The following is a 20,405-nucleotide window of genomic DNA, read 5'->3' as shown; positions in this document are numbered from 1 at the left end:
AACCAGACAATGGTACATGGCAGAAAACCCAGTCATTACAAGGAGGTTAGTCAGAAACGGAAGAGGATGACATTTCTGTACCATGAATCCAGAGAGCAAACTGGAAGAAGCAGGCCAAGGAGGAAGTGTGAACACAATCAGGTTGGTGCACAGAAACATTAAACAGATGAACAGCCCAGATGTGTGTATTATCATGAATTAGTTCAAACCAGGCACATTAAACACACATACACATACACACACACACACGCAGAGCCCAGAAACAGTATTACAGAATCTAGTTCATGTTGACAGAATTATACAAGAGTAGAACAGATAGATTTAAGGATCCTCATATGGTCGCTGTTTACCACCTGCCAAATTTAAATGTCCAACTTGACTTGGCTCACTGCTGATCTTGGGTATTTGAAAGCAGCAATAAACTCAAAGATTAGAAAAAGGATTCTTAGTGATCATTTGGCTCAATCTCCTATTCTTTACGGAAGAAGGAAATTGAGGGTTCAAGAGGTTAAATGCTTTGCTCAGAGACAGGACTAAAACCCAAGACTCCTGATTCTAACTCCAGGACTCACTTTGGCTCTTGTATAAATGGCCAAGGAAATATTTATTTCCTAAAGATATATTCATTTCCCAGGGAAGTCCACACTCTACAACAATGACAAATCTCTCAGAGATTCTAATTCTGTCACCTATGGACCAAACCAACACATGTTCCCTAACCAGCATGTTTCAGTTTCATTTTAACAATCAATATTTACTTAGTGCTGACAAAAGCAGACAAGCAGGGAGAGGGGAAAGTATTGGCCTACTAATGGCTTTAAAATTTAACAGTAAGGCCTTGTGTTCATTCTAGTTTTCCATGTATTATTTTAGAAATGCAAAGGTAACTCTCACTTCAACTTTATAAGAAGTAGACAACTCTCTCTTAAGTGTCACCTAATAAGATACTCTCTTTTTAGAGTACTTTTCTTCCACAGCTTATTGCCTCAAGGAATGGGGCAAGTAACAGATTAAAATTTGTGAATCTCTTCCTATTTTATTTAGGGAAAGAGCAAAAAAGGCCTTATAAAGTTTAATATGCAAAGGAATCTAAGTTACAGCTTAGATTTAGATAGCAATTGACGCCCCCAAGCAGTCTCATTTTATCGAAGAACTGTTTCTAAACAAACACTGCTGAACATTCAAAACCTTTAGTGACACTTACAATTCCAAAACTTTTTGTTGGCCAGCACATCAGACACTAATGTGAGAACATGCTTTATATTGTCAATAAACAGTTTACAAGATCAATCACAAAAGTACAATGCTTCCATTTAAATGTAATTTTATGCTGAGGTACCTATATAAATTGGCTTACCTAGGAGAGTAAACTCTTCTTCGCTATTTCAATTACATCTCCCTCAGCTTAATTCAGCATACCACTTTAAGTTTGAGATGTCTCAAGGAGGTGAGCTCTAGTGAGAGGTTGGGAAGAAAGTCACTTTCCTCTTGGAAAGGCTGACCAACAGAAATTATTAACAGGTCACACAGATACATATTCAAGTAAAAGACTAATTTTCAACTTCTTTATATATAATTGAGGGTGGGAGCAGCTTTCTATTCTTTATTCCACCATCTAACTCTAATCTAGTCTGGCTGGCTCTGAATAGGAGATAAAATCCTACAATTAATAACCTTTGTCTCATATTCCATGTGGAAATTAGAAAGCCTTGCTAGTCACTTGTAAACTCTTCATTGTCTCATCTATTTGTACAAACCACTCCTTTGGCCTGGAATTTCTTTCCCAGATCCATCTAGGGAACTCCTACCCATCCTTTAAGAATTGGCTCAAATGTTGCTTCCACTATTAAGAGTCTTTTCTTAGTCACTCAAGCAGAATTCAGACAAAGATTTCCTGATCACTGATTATGTGCCCAGCAATGCTCTGGAACTAAAAAAAATAGTTTTTGTCCTTAAGGTGATTACAGTTCAAATAAGTAGGATCAACAATAGAGCATGATAAGTACCTAGGTGCTACACAAACACATATTGATGGGGCTGGGGGCATCTAGCTTTCTCCTGAGAGATGAGAGAAAATATCTTGAATTAAGTGACTTCTAAAATCTGAGAGAGTCAGTCATAGAAGGAATAACAGAGGTGAGAAAAAGGTAAGGGCAGCAAGAGATAAGACTGGAGAGGTAAAGAGCTGCTCATGACTGATGGTGCCGGATGTATCACCCTAAACTGCATGACTTCTCTGCTGGGCAGGAACCATGATGTGCCTACACTTAAGCCCTCAGTGCCTGGCACGACTCAGTGCACGGTGGACATGCAAAAAGTATTTATTAACCTTGAGGACAAGGGAAGAAACAGCAGTCCTCAACTTTAAGCTTTGCTCACAGAATCTGGTAGCAAAAGACAGTTAAGGCAAAAAGTGCCACAGACGAAGGCTGGAAGAAATGTCAAGACCATAGACTAGTTTATCATTCCAAACAATCTTGAGAACTACTGTGAAACTCTCAATTCTGTGTGAAAAAATGGCATGCTTATGATGGTTTTTGAGAATCTACTGCTTTGCAAGTCGTAATAACTTTCAAAGAAGACAAATGTGTCAGGTGAATGTTTACATAAACCCTCATATAATCACGACTGCTAGGCTCAAGATCCTCAGCAGAAAGCACTTCTACTCCATGTGAACTAGCTGGAAGAACGGGCTGAAAGACAGAGATTAAAGTTAAGGGGGAGCCACTGGTACCACCAGATACTCATCCCTCTTACTCCCAATGACACTGGTTTCTTTCTGTGGCTGGCTCATTGGAGGCAAAAAATGAACACACGCGCCACCTATTCTACATCAAATACTGTAACTCTTGTCCCCTGCCTACCCCCACTTCCAGAAGGAAGCATGGCTTACCAACGGAGGAAAGCTTTCGAGGCTTTGGAGTTACATATATATAACTATGTAAAATTTCAGCTTTTCCATTTGCTGATTAGGTGACGCTGAACAATTACTTAACTTACATGAGATAGAGATAATTACTCAGAGTTTTTGTGAGGATCAAATAAGAGAAATCTCTAAATTATAGTCTGATGACTGAAAGTGCTTAATATATTTGGATCCTTCTCACCCCACTTAGATTCTTCATATAAATGACTCCCCACCTCCACCGAATGCTTACATTTAAGTATCACCATTCCTTAGGAAAAAATGGGGAGGTTCTGCTATGCCTTTACATCACAGTGGCTATACATATGGCAGGCATGAAGTAATGTATACGTTTACAAACCTACAGTATGTTGGACTGTGTTTATGGGAGAAAGAAACTGAAATTATGCCAGCAGGACTGCTTTCAGATCCATGGAATAAGAGACCTCAGGCTAGGAAATTGGAGCTACAGAAATTCTTTTTGCTTTCTCTTAAAGTTTTTGTTTTGAAGACAATAAATTCTTAGGGATGCCCTAGTGGTCAGGAGATGTTTCTAGAACTGAGGAGTTAGTTATAAAAATTATAGTAAGCAGGAAAGTTTCAGTTAAGAAAGATGAAACATTTCTTTCTGGTTGGGTTAAGGGATTAGGTAGTTCCTCAGAGTACAGTAGAGTCAGTGGAAAAGGTAGGCGTAGATGAAAATGAGAATTAGCTGAATGGGTACTTCCCTGGTGGCTCAGTGGTTAAGAATCCTCCTGCCAACGCAGGGCACACGGGTTCGAGCCCTGGTCCAGGAATATCCCACATGCTGCGGAGCAACTAAGCCCGTGCACCACAACTACTGAGCCTGCGCTCTAGAGTCCGCGAGCAACAACTACTGAGCCCGCACACCACAACTACTGAAGCCTGCACACCTAAAGCCTGTGCTCTGCAACAAGAGAAGCCATGGCAATGAGAAGCCCATGCACTGCAACGAAGACCCAATGCAGCCAAAAATTAATTAATTAATTAATTTTAAAAAATCCTAATTAAGAAAAAAGAACTAGCTGAATGGAGATGAGAAGAAGTGGAAAAAAATTGAGCAAAAAGATTCACAGGTTGTGTGGATGAGGGAAAAAGGGAAATGAGAAGAGGATACAAATGACATTTATCAAACTTTAATCCACTATGTGACATCAGGCACCTGAATCAAATTATTGCCAAGCTCCCTTCAGGTTCTGAAATTCTACAGCAGAGTCAAACTAATGCCAGCTAATTCAGTGTTCTGTTTCAAATAATGGTTCCAAGAAATGTTTTATTACAGAAGAGAACAGTGGCCATGGTGCACTTTATATAGCTAATCCAACTCAGTGCTTGCCATAGAATGCAAAATAAGTGCTTAATGAATTGGGGTATTATTATTGGGAAACCACAATCCTCATTTACTCATTCCACAAAAAATGTCCTGAGCACCTCTGAAGTATCAGTTACTGTTCTAGGTGTTGGAAACACTGACTGGATACAAAGAGGGAAAAATCTATGCCTTCTTTCTAGTATGTTAGACGGTGATAAGTGCTATAGAAAAAAAATTATTCAGGGAAAGGGAATACAATGGGCTGAGAAAGAGGGTGCTAAATTATAAACTGTGCAAGCAGAAGGGCCTCATTGGGAAGATGACATATAAACAAAGACCTGAAATAAACAACACATTCCTCAATTAACGTACTAAGTGTAAATATTAATTACAACTATAGTATATTTTAATGACTGGTCAGTGAAGTAAGGGTTATCAAACGGGCTGCTCAGTTCTCAAATATTTAAAGATGTGCTGTCTAATACTGTGGTCACTAGTTACGTATGATTATTTATATCTATATTAATATTTAATACATTTATATTAAACACAATTTGCAATTCAGTTTCTCAGTTGTACTAGCCACATTTCACACATGGCCACCACATTGCACGATGCAGATTTAGACCATTTCCATCACTGCACAAAGTTCTATCAGACAGGCCAAGCCCAAAGTATTTTTAAAGTACACTTACAAGTCTTCCAGTAACAATGCAAAACAGAGTATTTCATCAGCACGTGGTATCTATTTTCCATGGCACCAATGACTAAACACTAACTACTAGAGGCAGTATACTCCGAAGGAACACTGACAATTAAAAAAAAAAAGTTTCCTTTTATTCAGTCACAAACTATTGAGCTATTTATACTCACAATCTTTGATACTCTTACTTTAACAGTTGAATTACTGTTTCTTTTCCTAGTAACACTCAAGTAAAGTCTTTGACTATTAATAACAACTCAAAGCTCAGGGAAGGATGGTTTTATTTCAATTTAAAGATCTACTGAGAATTATATCCATTTGTTACCAATTGAAAATTAACAACCTCCATCTTACTGGCCATCCATTTAATATTCTATCTACCCCAAATAGTATTTTTTCATGTAGTTACAATGAAAGTGATTGAGAAATCTTAATCTTAAAGAAAAAAAAATTTAATAAAACCACATGATATTCATAAAAACTAAGTCCCAAGTGGCCTCTGTCTACTAAGGAACCTGGAGGTATCAATGATGTGTAGAAACTAACCAGTCAGAAATCAAGGAGCTGCCCATCACAGGGTTTTGAAACACTGAATGTTCTCCAGTAAAGTGGCATTCATTGCTGATGACTCAGAGATGACTACTAGTCACTGCCACGTCTCTCCTTCCTTCTCTCTTTCATAACTCTTTCTAACTCATTTGGTTCTCAGTTTCACTTTCAGACAGTGAGAAAGAAATCCAAATATTACCAACACTCAGCCACATACCCAGTGGAAACACAATAAGTCTGATGATAGCTATAACATTTGTAAAAGTTATTCAGAAATTTCTAACAAGAAATCTCCTTAAACATTCTTTTCTGGTACACGTGCAGGAGAATACAGACTTCATCTCCTACTAAATAAAAATTCTGAGTAATGAACACCTGGTTACACTGTGAGTCAACAGTAATTCTACAAAAGAACCAAGGATGACCATATAAATGAATGGTGTTTCTATCAAACTTGTTCCAGCTAGTGATTCAAATGTACTTTATTCTTTGTTTTCCATGTAAGAAATATCCATCTCTTTTATACCATTCTCTTCCCTCAAAATTCTCAAACTTTCACAACCACAGAACCTAGGAGGTGAGGTACAGGAGAAAAGAAAGGCTATGTATATAATTTCTAAATTCAAAGAGAAATAGTGTTTTGGATTATACATACCTTTGCTTCTAAATCTTGTAAAATAAAATTTAAAAAGTAACAGTGAAACACCTTAACACTTTAGGAAAACAATGTACGAGGTCAGAGAAAATATGAACAACCTGTCCCTTTGCTCATCTGTCTATGTTAAAGCAATGAGCCCAATCCTAGTTTAACCTTTCTGAAAAGCTAACCTTTATTAGTGCTACCAGGTCTATAAAAATGTAGTCACCAAATAAAACCATCCAAGATGCAAATCTGATTACTGTTTTTTCAGCCTAAAAATAAGTTCCTTTGTTGAAAAAGCCCCAAATCAAACAGGATCCAATTAGCTATTAAACACTTTACCCATTCTCATCTTGTTCCCAGGCCTAGGCAGCAAGAGCCTTCAGAATACCACCTATCCTAAAATGCAAATTGCTGACAACCAAGTTTGTTGTGTTGATTTGTAGTGAATGAAAAGAAAAAAAAGATAAAGGGCTAAAATGATTCTTCTGGGATTTATTCACTTGGGACAAAAAGTCTTCTATTTATAAATCCCAGTCTGACAGAATTTATTTGTGGATCACAGCTTTCAAATGTGACATCCTTTTATGTGTGTTTGGGACAGTAATAATTTCCTTCTTACCTGACTCCAGTTTTGTCCCTTTCTGATCTATTCTCAACAGTGGTACCACCATGACCTTTACAAAAACACAAATCTGACAGGGCTCTTCATAGCTTATTATTATTATTTTTTTATAAATTTATTTATTATTATTTTATTGTTGGCTGTGTTGGGTCTTTGTTGCTGTGTGTGGGCTTCTCATTGCGGTGGCTTCTCTTGTTGCAGAGCATGGGCTCTAGGTGCGCGGGCTTCAGTAGTTGTGGCTCGCGGGCTCAGGAGTTGTGGCTCACGGGCTCTAGAGCGCAGGCTCAGTAGTCGTGGTGCACGGGCTTAGTTGCTCCATGGTATGTGGGATCTTCCCGGACCAGGGCTCGAACCCGTGTCCCCTGCATTGGCAGGCGGATTCTCAACCACTGCGCCACCAGGGAAGTCCCTTCATAGCTTATTAAAAATCCTTCAAGACCTGGCCCAATGCCTATCTTTCTTTCTTTTGTTTAATTTTTACTGGAGTATAGTTGATTTACAATGTTGCATTAGTTTCAGGTATACAGCAAAGTGAATCAGTTATACATATATCTACTCTTTTTTAGATTCTTTTCCCATACAGGCCATTACAGAGTATTGAGTAGAGTTCCCAGTGTTATACAATAGGTTCTTATTTGTTATTTTATATACAGCAGTGTGTGTATGTCAATCCCAATCTCCCAATTTATCCCTCCCCCCGCTTCCCTCTTGGTAACCATAAGTTTGTTTTCTACATCTGTGACTCTATTTCTGTTTTGTAAATAAGTTCATTTGTACCATTTTTTTAGATTCCACATATAAGTGATATCAAATATTTGTCTTTCTCTGTGTGTATTACTTCACTCAGTATGACAATCTCTAGGTCCATCCATGTTGCTGCACTAATGCCTATCTTTCTGTCTAACCTTTTCTCTCACCACTCTCCCATGCCTGCTGTCTTTTAAGTCCTATTCCAAACCACTTGGAATTCTTAAACGATGATATATTTGCCCAGGTCTATCTATCTATGCATCTGCTCTTCTAGCTGCCTAAAATGTCCTCTCCCTCCATTCTTTAATCTGGCTAACTCCCACTCCTTCAAAATTCAGTTTATGTTTCACTTCCTCTAGGAATCGCTCCTTGAACATCTACCTTTCTATACTTAAGACTGAATTATGCACCCCTCCGGTACTCTGAAGTCACCCTGTATATACCTCTACATACAGGGGTATAAATCACTTCTGTTAAAATTATCTACTTACTTATTTGTCTCTCCTACATTCTTTGAACAGATTGTCTTTATATCCTCAGCTAGTAACATACTTCTCAGCACACAGAAGGCATTCAATAAATATTTTTTTAAATGGAGGGAGGCAAAGGGAAAGTAAGATCTTTCACTAGTTTAGCTTGTTAAGTGTCCCTTTCAGATTATGGAGTATTTGTTTTGGGAAACATGCCAGGCCTGTAGGTACTGAACATATTATAATAAATCACTGAACAGTTTCATGACAAACAGGAAAGAAAAGGACAGATATAATTGAGATTAACTTGCTAACTTAGCTATGGGTTTACATGTTACTACAAATTCACTTCCATAGATGCTTACAGTGACATAATCTTTTAATCACTGTTGCTTTTAGACTTATAAAAAACAGATTTAAAAAAATAGCTCTACTTTTCTTCTAGTTCCTAAGAGAAACAGAAGGACTAAAGTAGCACCACGAGTTTTTAATCACTCAAAGCTGATTTCTGGTCTCTGCTTCTTCTCCCCTTCATTCCTGTTTTTTGGTTTCTGATCATTTCATTAAATGGTAAAAGTTTCCATCAAAAAAATCAAAACATAAAGAAAATAATACTAAACTCAAAATGATTTACTGTTACATATGAACATCTCTAACAAAAGATCTGATGAAAAAGAAAGCTAAAGCTTAGAAAAGATAAATTAAGTTCAACTTCCTATGCATTCCGTCTCCCCATTCTCTACGGATAATAATAGCTAACATTAATCAATCATGTATTATAATGCCAGGGATTATTCTAAGTGTTTTGTTTTGTCTAATTCTTACAACAAGGCTATAAGAAGGATACCATTTATTATCCCCATTTAGTAGTTGAGGAAACTAAGTCACCCAGGGGTAAACCTGTCCAAGGAGTTCACAGCTAATAAACGGCAAAGCTAAGGTTCATATGTAAGTAATCTGGATGTGAATCTCCACTCCCAACTACTACAAGATAGTTTGTACTACGAAATGGACTTTGAATTCACACAATACCTCCTAGGTGTTTAGATAAGAACATTTATTTTTAACCTTATAAAAACTTTAGGAGGTAGTACTTTATTTATTTATTTATCTATCTATTTATTTATTTAGGGCTGTGTTGGGTCTTCATTTCTGTGCGAGGGTTTTCTCTAGTTGTGGCAAGTGGGGGCCACTTCATCGCGGTGCACGGGCCTCTCACTATCGTGGCCTCTCTTGTTGAGGAGCACAGGCTCCAGACGCGCAAGCTCAGTAGTTGTGGCTCTCGGGCATAGTTGCTCCGTGGCATGTGGGATCTTCCCAGACCAGGGCTCGAACCTGTGTCCCCTGCATTAGCAGGCAGATTCTCAACCACTGCACCACCAGGGAAGCCCAGGAGGTAGTACTTTAACAAAAGTAAAATTCAGGTACAGAACAGTTATGTGAATTGCCCAAAATGACAATGTTAAAATTAAAAACACCAACAATTTGTTCTCTTAGCTTACTCCTGATATTTCCAGTTTGACTACCAAAAAGAATGATGTTTCTTATCTCAAAATCAATTTTTAAAGGAATTACTTAGAAAATAAGTGAAAGGTCTAGAATCAAGAGAAGTTGGCTATATGGGATACAGACATTTCTACTACCCCTCAAACCAAATCTAGAACAAAAATACTTCAGTCCCAATACTGCATGAGAAACCCAAATTACTGAAGCACAGGTTTACACCTTTAACCCATATGTATGCTACCGGGAGCAATCATTATTAGCAATGTACAAGTGTGCTTCACCACCATGTACTCCTTAGGGAGTACCATACTCCCTAAGGTACTTAGGAGCCCCTAGTTTTTCCTATTTCTCCATGTTCACCAAATTTTCCTGTTAGATACGAGACAAAAACAATTAAAACAAAAAAACTCTACTTAAAGTCATCAGTATTAAACTGTTCAAACAACACAGATATAGAAAAGGCAATATAGATGCTATAAAGCAAGTTTTGTTTTAATAATTTCCTTAAGTACAAGTCATGTTGAATAACATGGCATGAAATTCCAATAACACAATTATTTTTATCTGTATAAAAACACCTACTCATTCTGCCTAGCATTAATAGTTTTTAATCTCCTCTCTGAGTGATGAAACTATATCTTATTCTTTTTTTAAAATTAATTTTTATTGGAGTATGGCTGCTTTACAATTATTCTGTTAGCCTCCACTGCACAACAAAATGAATCAGCCACATATACAGATATCCCCTCCCTTTTGGACTTCCCTCCCATACCACAGTGCATAAGGTAGAGTTCCCTGTGCTATACAGTATGTTCCCATCAGTTGTCTATTTTATACATAGCATCAGTAATGTATATTTGTCAATCCCAGTCTCCCAATTCCTGCCTCCCCACCCCTTTCTCCCTTGATATCCATACATTTGTTCTCTACGTCTATGTCTCTACTTCTGCTTTGCAAATAAGATCACCTATACCATTTTTCTAGATTCTTCACATATGCCTTATTATACGTTATTTGCTTTTCTCTTTCTGACTTACTTCACTCTGTATGACACTCTCAAGGTCCATCCACATCTCTACAAATGACCCAATTTCATTCCTTTTTATGGCTAAGTAATATTCCATTTATATATGCACCACATCCTCTTTATCCATTCCTCTGTTGATGGACATTTAGCTTGCTTCCATGTCCTAGCTATTGTAAACAGTGCTGCTATGAACATTGGGGTGCATGTGTTTTTTTAAATTATGGTTTTCTCTAGGTATATACCCAGTAGTGGGATTGTTGGGTCATTTGGTGAAAGTATATCTTATTTTTTTGTTTGTTTGTTTTTTTTTTGTCCTTCATGGCAGCTAGGGCAATGTGCCTGGGAAAATTGATTAAATGAATTAATGAATCACTCAGCCAGCCAATCACCCACCCATTCGCTTTTTCACCTTTTGATTGGCTAGGGTATGTAGTGAGTATGACAATAAATTATCAAGCAAAACCAACTGGACTTCACTGTAACCAATGTTAAGCTACTGGCCCTGGATGCATTATGAGATTATAACTAGAAGTAACAAGCACACACCAAAGCGCTTCACCCCAGCAAGAATGTCTTTTCTTTGGTGCCACTTTTCTCCTTTACTATTTAAGACATAATTCTTACCGGTTCTTGCTATTCAAGCCCTTTGATTATCCAGCTCTATACTGAAGAGGGAAAAGACTGACCTGGGGTGGGGGGCGGGGTGTAAAATGGACAAAATAAAGCTGCTAGACCCATCTGCTTTACACCATTTAAATTCTTTTGGGAGATCAAAGAAGAAAAACAGAAGATACACAATCATCAAAAGAAACCTAAATCTGAAATTTTATAATGTTTGAATAGTCAAGTAAAATGTAGTATTTATTTAATATTCTCATGCAGTGAAAAAAAAGAAAGCTGTAGCTACAGACTGCAATCTGATATGATATCACTCTGGCTACCAAGAGATACACACTCTAGTTTGGTGAGGAAAAAACAAAACACAAATCTTTGGGACTTCCCTGGTGGTCCACTGGGTAAGACTCCGCACTCCCAATGCAGGGGGCCTGGGTTCGATCCCTGGTCGGGGAACCAGATCCTGCACGCATGACGCAACTAAAGAGTTTGCATGCCACAGCTAAGAATCTGCATGCCGCAACCAAGAAGACTGCAAACCATGCCTAAGAGCCTGTATGCCACAATGAAGATCCTGCATGCTGTAACTAAGGTCCAATGCAGCCAGAATAAATAAATATTAAACACACACACACACAAATCTTCAATGAGGAACTGAAGGCCATCAACATCATTCCACAAGATAGTCCATTATACTACTATCCCCCTCTTTTAATGGAAGCCTCCATTACGGGGTGTGTACGTGTGTGCACATCTGTGCGTGTTTTGGACTCCACTGATGTTTCATGTTGCAATCTTGTAAAACCTATCCTGCCTTTGAATCAAGTCAAAGCTCTATCATGAAAGGCCATTTTTAGTATGACAGAACTCTAGAGGGCCAAGAAGCCAACCACTGAGGTTGTTTTGAAACTAATGGTCCCCCGCCTAATGGGAAATGTTCATATAAGTTTTATTACCAACTTTTAAATCCCACTGATCATACTTAACCTGAATTTGAAGTAAAGTTGAAGAAAAACATTTATTTATATTTTTATTTTGGCCGTGCCATGGGGCTTGCGGGATCTTAGTTCCCCGACCAGGAATTGAACCCGTGCCCCCTGCAACAGTGCAGAGTCTTAACCACTGGACCGGCAAGGAAGTCCCACTCATCACTTACTATTAAACCATAAAAATTTCAAGAACTTTAAAGTTTTCTTTTCTTTAATAAAAATAATACACACTTTTAAATCTGAATATGCCAATACACTGTGTCGTGCACACTGCTGTTTATCAAGGTTATTTCTTTAAGTAAATTGGGTAGATGGACACTCATAAATTTTCTTATTTCTTGACGTAACGCCTTTATTTACTTATCTATGATAGCAAATTTCTAGTTTTATAAGTTATGTGCTTTTCTTGGGCTTCCCTGGTGGCGCAGTGGTTGGGAGTCCGCCTGCCAATGCAGGGGACACGGGTTTGTGCCCCGGTCCGGGAGGATACCACGTGCTGCAGAGCAGCTGGGCCCGTGAACCATGGCCGCTGAGCCTGCGCGTCCGGAGCCTGTGTTCCGCAACGGGAGAGGCCACAACAGTGAGAGGCCCGCGTACCGCAAAAAAAAAAATTATTCTAATATATATAAAAAATTTAATGATTCATTTTTGAACATTTAGTTTGCATTTATCAGCCATGTTACTGAATTCTTTTTCAGTTGATTCTTTTGGGAATATTTTTCTGAAGAGAGAATAATACTAGCCAACAACTATATACTTATTCTGTTCGTTATTGGAAACATACCTCTAATGATTGCTCATCTTACTGCACTAAGAACCCCCAAAATAATGTTAAATAAAGTAACAGTGGGCATTCTTGTCTTGTTCTTGCTCTAGTGGACATTTCTTCAGTATTTCACTGCTAAGTGTGCTAGTGTCTCTTGGTTTCAGATAGCTATTCTTTATCATATTAAAGGATTATGCAAGCATATTATAAGAGAAAAAAATGAACTAAAAGGATATACACAACATTCATGTTATGGGTTGTCACTGGAGAGTAGTGGTCAAAGGAGATTATAACTAACTTTTATAAATATGCCCTAATGTTACCAATTTTAAAATCAATTGAGTAGAAATATAGGTTCTTGTTATGATTTAAGTATTTTAGAATAAAAATAAATTATCCTATTCTTAGTGTAATAAAAGCTTTGAGTGGAATAGTTGAATTTTATCAAAAATTTTTGTGATCAGTAGAGATAAGCATATCGTTTTCCTCCTGTTTTTTTGACTTATCAATGTACTAATGTGTTATTATTTATAGTTTCCTTAATATAATACTTAGATCTTGAAAGAATTCCTCTTGGTTATATTCGTTTAATATACTGAGAGATCTGACATATCCAATGGGGAAAAAAGCAGTTCTAATCAGTATGTTAAAATAACTATATAGCTATAGTAATATAGTTATCTATAACTATATAGATAACTGCTCTAGAAAAAAACATGGAAGTAAATATATCAAAATATTATCAGTAGTTACCACAGGGTGGAAAGATCAAGTGTGACTTAAATTTTTCTACTTTACACCACTTTATATTTTCCGGAGAAAATATGTATTGTTTTTGAAATCAGAAAAAAATATAATAATGACTTGTTGAATTTAATCTGCAAGTACTTTATACAGACTTTCTAAAACTATATTCATTAAGTGAGATGGGAAAAATTTCAATTTTCTTTTTGCACTATCTTTGTCAGCTCTCAGTTATCAAGATTTTGCTAATTTTATAAAATAAATGGGTGTACTTTCTTTTTCTCTACAGTGTGTGATATAGCATTATAATTATTTGCTTCTTCAAACAATTAATGAAACTGTCCATAAGAATCACTGGGGGACTTCGCTAGTGGTCCAGCGGTAAAGAATCCACCTTTCAATGCAGGGGACACGGGTTTGATCCCTGGTAAGGGAACTAAGATCTCAAATGCCACAGAGCAACTAAGCCCACATGCCACAACTACTGAGCTCATGCGCCTCAACGAGAGAGCCCATGTGCCACAAACTACAGAGCCCATGCACCCTGGAGCCTGCGCGCCACAACTAGAGAGAGAAAACCCGCTGCCACAACTAGAGAGAGGCCTATGCACCATAATGAAGAGCCCGTGTGCTGCAACAAAGGATAGCACATGCCTCAACAAAGATCCCGTGTGCTGCAACTAAGACCTGACACAGCCCAAAAAAGAAAAATAAAAACAAACAAAAAACAACTCACTGGGCTTAGATACATTTTAACATTTCGACCATGCCTGTTAGTCTATATGGGATTTTCATGTCTTGAGTCACTTTAGTAAATTATATTTCCCTAGAAAATTACCTATTTAATCAGGAATTTATTAATAAAGGTGTAAAAGTATGCAGTGGACAAAGGAGAATATTTTCAACTTCATACCATATACAAAAGTTAACTCAAAAAGAATCATTGACCTATATGTAAATCCTGAAAAGATAAAACATCTTGAAGGAAAAACAAAAATATCTTTCTGACCCTGAGTTGAACAAGGATTTCTTAGAAGATAAGGAACACTAACCAAAGAAGAAAAAAATGGACTTCATCAATTAAAAACGTCTGCTAATAAGACAAATCACAGGCTGGGAAAAAAACATTTGTGTAGTAACACTTATAAAGAACTTGTATGTGGGCCATGTAAAAAACTCTCACGGGCTTCCCTGGTGGCACAGTGGTTGAAAAACCGCCTGCCGATGCAGGGGACATGGGTTCGTGCCCTGGTCCGGGACGATCCCACATGCCGCGGAGTGGCTAGGCCCGTGAGCCATGGCCGCTGAGCCTGCGCGTCCGGAGCCTGTGCTCCGCAGCGGGAGAGGCCACAGCAGTGAGAGGCCCGTATACTGCAAAAAAACAAAAATCTCTCACAACTCAATAATAAGAAAATAAGCCAATTTTTAAAAAGATCAAGATCTGAACAGACATTTCATCAGAGAAAAGATATGCATGGCAAATAAACACATGAAAAGTTACTCAATATTATTAGTCATGAGGAAACTGCATATTAAAACCACAATGAGATACCGCTACACACCTATTAGAATGGCCAAAATCCAAAACACTGACAGCACCAAATGCTGGAGCAACAGGAGCTCTCATTCATTGCTGATGGGAACACCAAATAGTACAGCCACTCAGGAAGACAATCTGGCAGTTTCTTAAAAAACTAAACATACCCTTACCATACATTCCAACAACTGTACCCTTGGTATTTACCCAAATGATTGAAAACTTATATCCACACAAAACCTACACACATGTTTATAGCAACTTTATTCATAACTGCCATAATTTGGAAGCAACCAAGATGCTCTTCAGTAGGTAAAGGATAAATAAGCCATGATACATCCAAATGGCAGTTTCTTAAAAAACTAAACATACCCTTACCATACATTCCAACAACTGTACCCTTGGTATTTACCCAAATGATTGAAAACTTATATCCACACAAAACCTACACACATGTTTATAGCAACTTTATTCATAACTGCCATAATTTGGAAGCAACCAAGATGCTCTTCAGTAGGTTAAATAAGCCATGATACATCCAAACAATGGAATATTTTTCAGTGCTAAAAAGAAAAGAGCTATCAAGCCACGAAAAGAGGAACCTTAAATGCATACTACTAGGTGACAGAAGTCAATCTGAAAAAGCTACGTATGGGGGCTTCCCTGGTGGTGCAGTGGTTGAGAGTCTGCCTGCCGATGCAGGGGACACGGGTTCGTACCCTGGTCTGGGAAGATCCCACATGCCGCGGAGCGGCTCGGCCCGTGAGCCATGGCCGCTGAGCCTGCGTGTCCAGAGCCTGTGCTCCGCAACGGGAGAGGCCACAACAGTGAGAGGCCCATGTAAAAAAAAAAAAAAAAAAAAAAAAGCTACGTATGAAAAAGCTACTGTATGATTCCAACTTTATGACATTATGGAAAATTAAACTTAAAAGCTTTTGCACAGCAAAGGAAACCATAAACAAGACAAAAAGACAACCCTCGGGATGGGAGAAAATATTTGCAAATGAAACAACAGACAAAGGATTAATCTCCAAAATATACAAACAGCTCATGGAGCTCAATATCAAAAAAACAAACAATCCAATTTAAAAATGGGAGGAAGACCTAAATAGACATTTCACCAAGGAAGACATACAGATGGCCAAGAGGCACATGAAAAGATGCTCAACATCACTAATTATTAGAGAAATGCAAATCAAAACTACAATGAGGTATCACTTCACACTGGTCAGAATGGTCATTATCAAAAAATCTAGAAACAATAAATGCTGGAAAGGGTGTGATGAAAAGGGAACCCTCCTGCACTGTTGGTGGGAATGTAAATTGATAGAACCACTATGGAAAACAGTATGGAGGTTCCTTAAAAAACTAAAAATAGAACTACTGTATGACCCAGCAATCCCACTACTGGGCACATACCCTGAGAAAACCATAATTCAAAAAGACACATGTAGGGCTTCCCTGGTGGCACAGTGGTTAAGAATCCGCCTGCCAATGCAGGGGACACGGGTTCGAGCCCTGCCTGGTCCGGGAAGATCCCACATGCTGCGGAGCAACTAAGTCCATGTGCCACAGCTACTGAGCCTGTGCTCTAGAGCCCGTGAGCCGCAACTACTGAAGCCCGCGCGCCTAGAGCCCATGCTCCGCAGAAAGAGAAGCCACTGCAATGAGAAGCCTGCGCACCACAATGAAGAGTAGCCCCCACTCGCTGCAACTAGAGAAAGCTTGTGCATAGCAATGAAGACCCAACACAGCCAAAAATCAATAAATAAAATAAATAAATTAAAAAAAAAGAGAGACATGTACCACAATGTACATTGCAGCACTATTTTCAATAGCCAGGACACGGAACCAACCTAAATGTTCACTGACAGATGAATGGATAAAGATGTGGCACATATATACAATAGAATATTACTCAGCCATAAAAAGAAACGAAATTGAGTTATTTGTAGTGAGGTGGATGGACCTAGAGTCTGTCATACAGAGTGAAGTAAGTCAGAAAGAGAAAAACAAATACCGTATGCTAACACATATATATGGAATCTAAAAAAAAAAAAAAGTGGTACTGATGAACTTAGTTGCAGGGCAGGAATAAAGAGGTAGACATATAAAATGGACTTGAGGACATGGGGTGGGAAGGGGAAGCTGGGGCGAAGTGAGAGTAGCATCGACATATATACACTACTGAATGTAGAATAGTTGGCTGGTGGAAAGCAGCAGCACAGCACAGGGAGATCGGCTCGGTGCTTTGCGATGACCTAGAGGGGCGGGATAGGGAGGATGGGAGGGAGACTCAAGAGGGAGGGGATATGGGGACATCTGTGTGCATATGGCTGAGTCGCTTTGTTGTGCAACAGAAACTAACACAGTATTGTGAAGCAATTATACTCCAATAAAGATCTACTAAAAAAACCAAAAAAAATATGAAAAAAAAGGCATGAAAGGAATGAACTACTGATACATACGACAACATGTATGAATCTTGACAGCTTTATGCTAAGTGAAAAACCAGACAAAAGGCTACATATTGGGGCTTCCCTGGTGGCGCAGTGGTTGAGACTCCGCCTGCTGATGCAGGGAACATGGGTTCGTGCCCTGGTCCAGGAAGATCCCACGTGCCACGGAGCGGCTGGGCCCGTGAGCCATGGCTGGGAGAGGCCACAGCAGCGAGAGGCCCGTGTACTGCAAAAAAAAAAGAAAGGCTACATATTGTATAATTCTGACTACAAAAGGTAAGCAGGGAACTTTTGGTATGGAAGGAAGTACTCTTCATCTTGATTGCGGTGGTAGTTACATGATTTTACGTGTTTGTCAAAAAAAAGAACTATTATATACTTAAAAAGGGTAAATTTTATTGTATATAAATTGTATCTCAATTTATATTTTTTTATAATTTATATTTTTTTAAATTTATAATTTTTTAATAATGACTTATTTTTTTTAAAAAGGAATTCTAAGGAGTACCTTGTAACTGCTTAACACAGACCAAAAGCTCCATAAGAATAGAGATTACATCTTATTAGTGATCATAATTAATAAGAATATTACAGCTACTGTATGTTCACTATGTGGTTACAATGCTAAGCACATTATAAGTACTAATTCATTTAATTCTTTTAATAAAAATTTATTTATTTATTTATTTTTGGCTGCGTCAGGTCTTCATTGCTGTATGCGGGCTTTAGTTGTGGCGAGCAGGGGCTACTCTTCGTTGTGGTGTGTTCTCATTGCGGTGGCTTCTCTTGTTATGGAGCACGGGCTTTAGGTGTGCAGGCTTCAGTAGTTGTGGCTCGCGGGCTCTAGAGCACAGGCTCAGTATTTGTGGCACACAGGCTTAAGTGCTCCACAGCACGTGGGATCTTCCCAGACCAGGGCTCAAACCCGTATCCCCTGCATGGCAGGCACATTCTTTTTTTTTTCCTTTTTAAAATTTTATTTATTTATTTATTTATGGCTGCATTGGGTCTTTGTTGTTGGGTCTTCGTTGCTGCATGTGGGCTTTCTCTAGTTGCGGTGAGCGGGGGCTACTCTTCGTTGTGGTGCATGGGCTTCTCATTGCAGTGGCTTCTCTTGTTGCAGAGCTCAGGTTCTAGGCATGCAGGCTTCAGTAGTTGTGGCATGTGGGCTCTAGAGTGCAGGCTCAGTAGTTGTGGTGCATAGGCTTAGTTGCTCCACGGCATGTGGGATTTCCTGGACCAGGGCTCGAACCCGTGTCCCCTGCATTTGCAGGCTGATTCTCAACCACTGTGCCACCAGGGAAGTCCCAAGCACGCAGATTCTTAACCACTGTGCCACCAGGGAAGTCCCCATTTAATTTTTATAGCAACCTTGTGGGAAAGGTAAAATTCATATCCGTACTTTAGGGATAAACTTAAGATTAGAGAGTAACTGCCCTGCCCAAAAGGACACAGCCACGAAGTGGCAGAACTGGGATCTGAAACCAAGTTTGCTTACTCCAGAGCCTGAGGGCTTAACTGTTAGGATATACTGCTTTGTTGATTTTGCTTAGTGTTTAGTGAACAAATGAATGGATGAGGAACAAGTCAACTATGATGGAGTTTGGTAGGGTAGGCTGAATCTATTGACAGTTCATAGGAAGAATAAAACATATATATATTTAAAAGGATACATTATTAAGTAGAGATGTAAAGTGGTAATTTTAGGTGTAGCAGGTAAGCTGTGAATGTAGAATGACCATGATAGTCTTTAATACCCTTTAACAATACCCTTTTATTCTTTTACCTCCTTTAAGAAATAATTTTACATATTTTAATTTTTGACACTGAGGAATACAAAGAAGGAACTAAAACACCCATAACCCTACAATCCAGATAAAATCCTTTTTTACATTTAAAAAACCAAAAGTAATATATGTATATAGATGAAAACGCAAACCACACAGGAAGATACAAAATGATAAGTGAAAACCTTTTTCCTTTCTTTTTTTTTTTTTTTTTTCTTTTTTTTCCGTGCTGCGCAGCTAGTGGGTATCTTACTTAGTTCCCTGACCAGGGATTGAACTCAGGCCTATGGTAGCAAAAGCTCAGAGTCCTAACCACTGGACCACCAGGGAATTCCCACTATCCCTCCCTTTTAATTTTCATTCTTATAATCATTGCCTATGTAGTGTCCAAGACACATTTAAAAAAATATATTTATTTATTTATTTATTTTGGCTGTGCTGGGTCTTAGTTGCGGCATGCGGACTCTTAGTTGCAGCATGCATGCAGGATCTAGTTCCCTGACCAGGGCTTGAACCCCAGCCCCCTGCATTGGGAGCGTGAGTCTTAAGCACTGGACCACCAGGGAAATCCCTGTCCAAGACACATTGATGAAGGGCTCAGTATGCAGAAATAAATTCAGATGGCAAATCATCTACACATTTAGTCCACCTATCATACTTTCTATGATTTTCTAGGGAGTAAGTAGCAATCAGAAGTGATGAAAAGTGGTGAGACGATATGGGAGATGCTCCAGAATGTCAGCATCACTACTTTTCAGGCTTGCATGACTACAAAGATGGCTCATCTTTTTCTATTGACAGAAAAAAATAATTATAGAGCATCTGTGTTATTAAAGTTCATAGTGTTCTACTATAAACTGGTGTTCTATGCACTCTATTTCCCTTAAGATTGTTAATTCTATCTTATGCAGAAAATTTAAAACCACTATAAGAAATACATACAAATATTGCCTACTATTGAGCAGTAGGATATAACAGTAAAAAGATCTTGCCCTTCATA

At 38.4% G+C, this 20,405-nt stretch overlaps 1 protein-coding gene across 8 annotated transcripts in view; it reads right to left on the bottom strand.

The window, feature by feature from the left end:
• Positions 1–20,405, bottom strand: part of PHACTR4 (phosphatase and actin regulator 4) — a 102,511-nt gene that overhangs the window by 47,588 nt on the left and 34,518 nt on the right. Inside the window, exon 1 of one of the 8 annotated variants that reach the window (XM_024766828.1) lies at positions 1,358–1,402. The exons of the other annotated variants lie outside the window; for them this stretch is intronic. The gene's annotated coding sequence lies outside the window, so the exon portion shown is untranslated. Of the gene's footprint in view, positions 1–1,357; positions 1,403–20,405 lie in introns of those variants that run through there. 8 annotated transcript variants of the gene reach the window in all.

This window comes from Neophocaena asiaeorientalis, unplaced genomic scaffold (assembly GCF_003031525.2).
Source record: "Neophocaena asiaeorientalis asiaeorientalis breed wild unplaced genomic scaffold, Neophocaena_asiaeorientalis_V1.1 scaffold79, whole genome shotgun sequence".
Taxonomy (NCBI): Eukaryota; Metazoa; Chordata; class Mammalia; order Artiodactyla; family Phocoenidae; genus Neophocaena; species Neophocaena asiaeorientalis.
The sequence above is the reverse complement of the archived record's forward strand: the minus strand, read 5'-3'. Positions and strand labels throughout refer to the sequence as shown.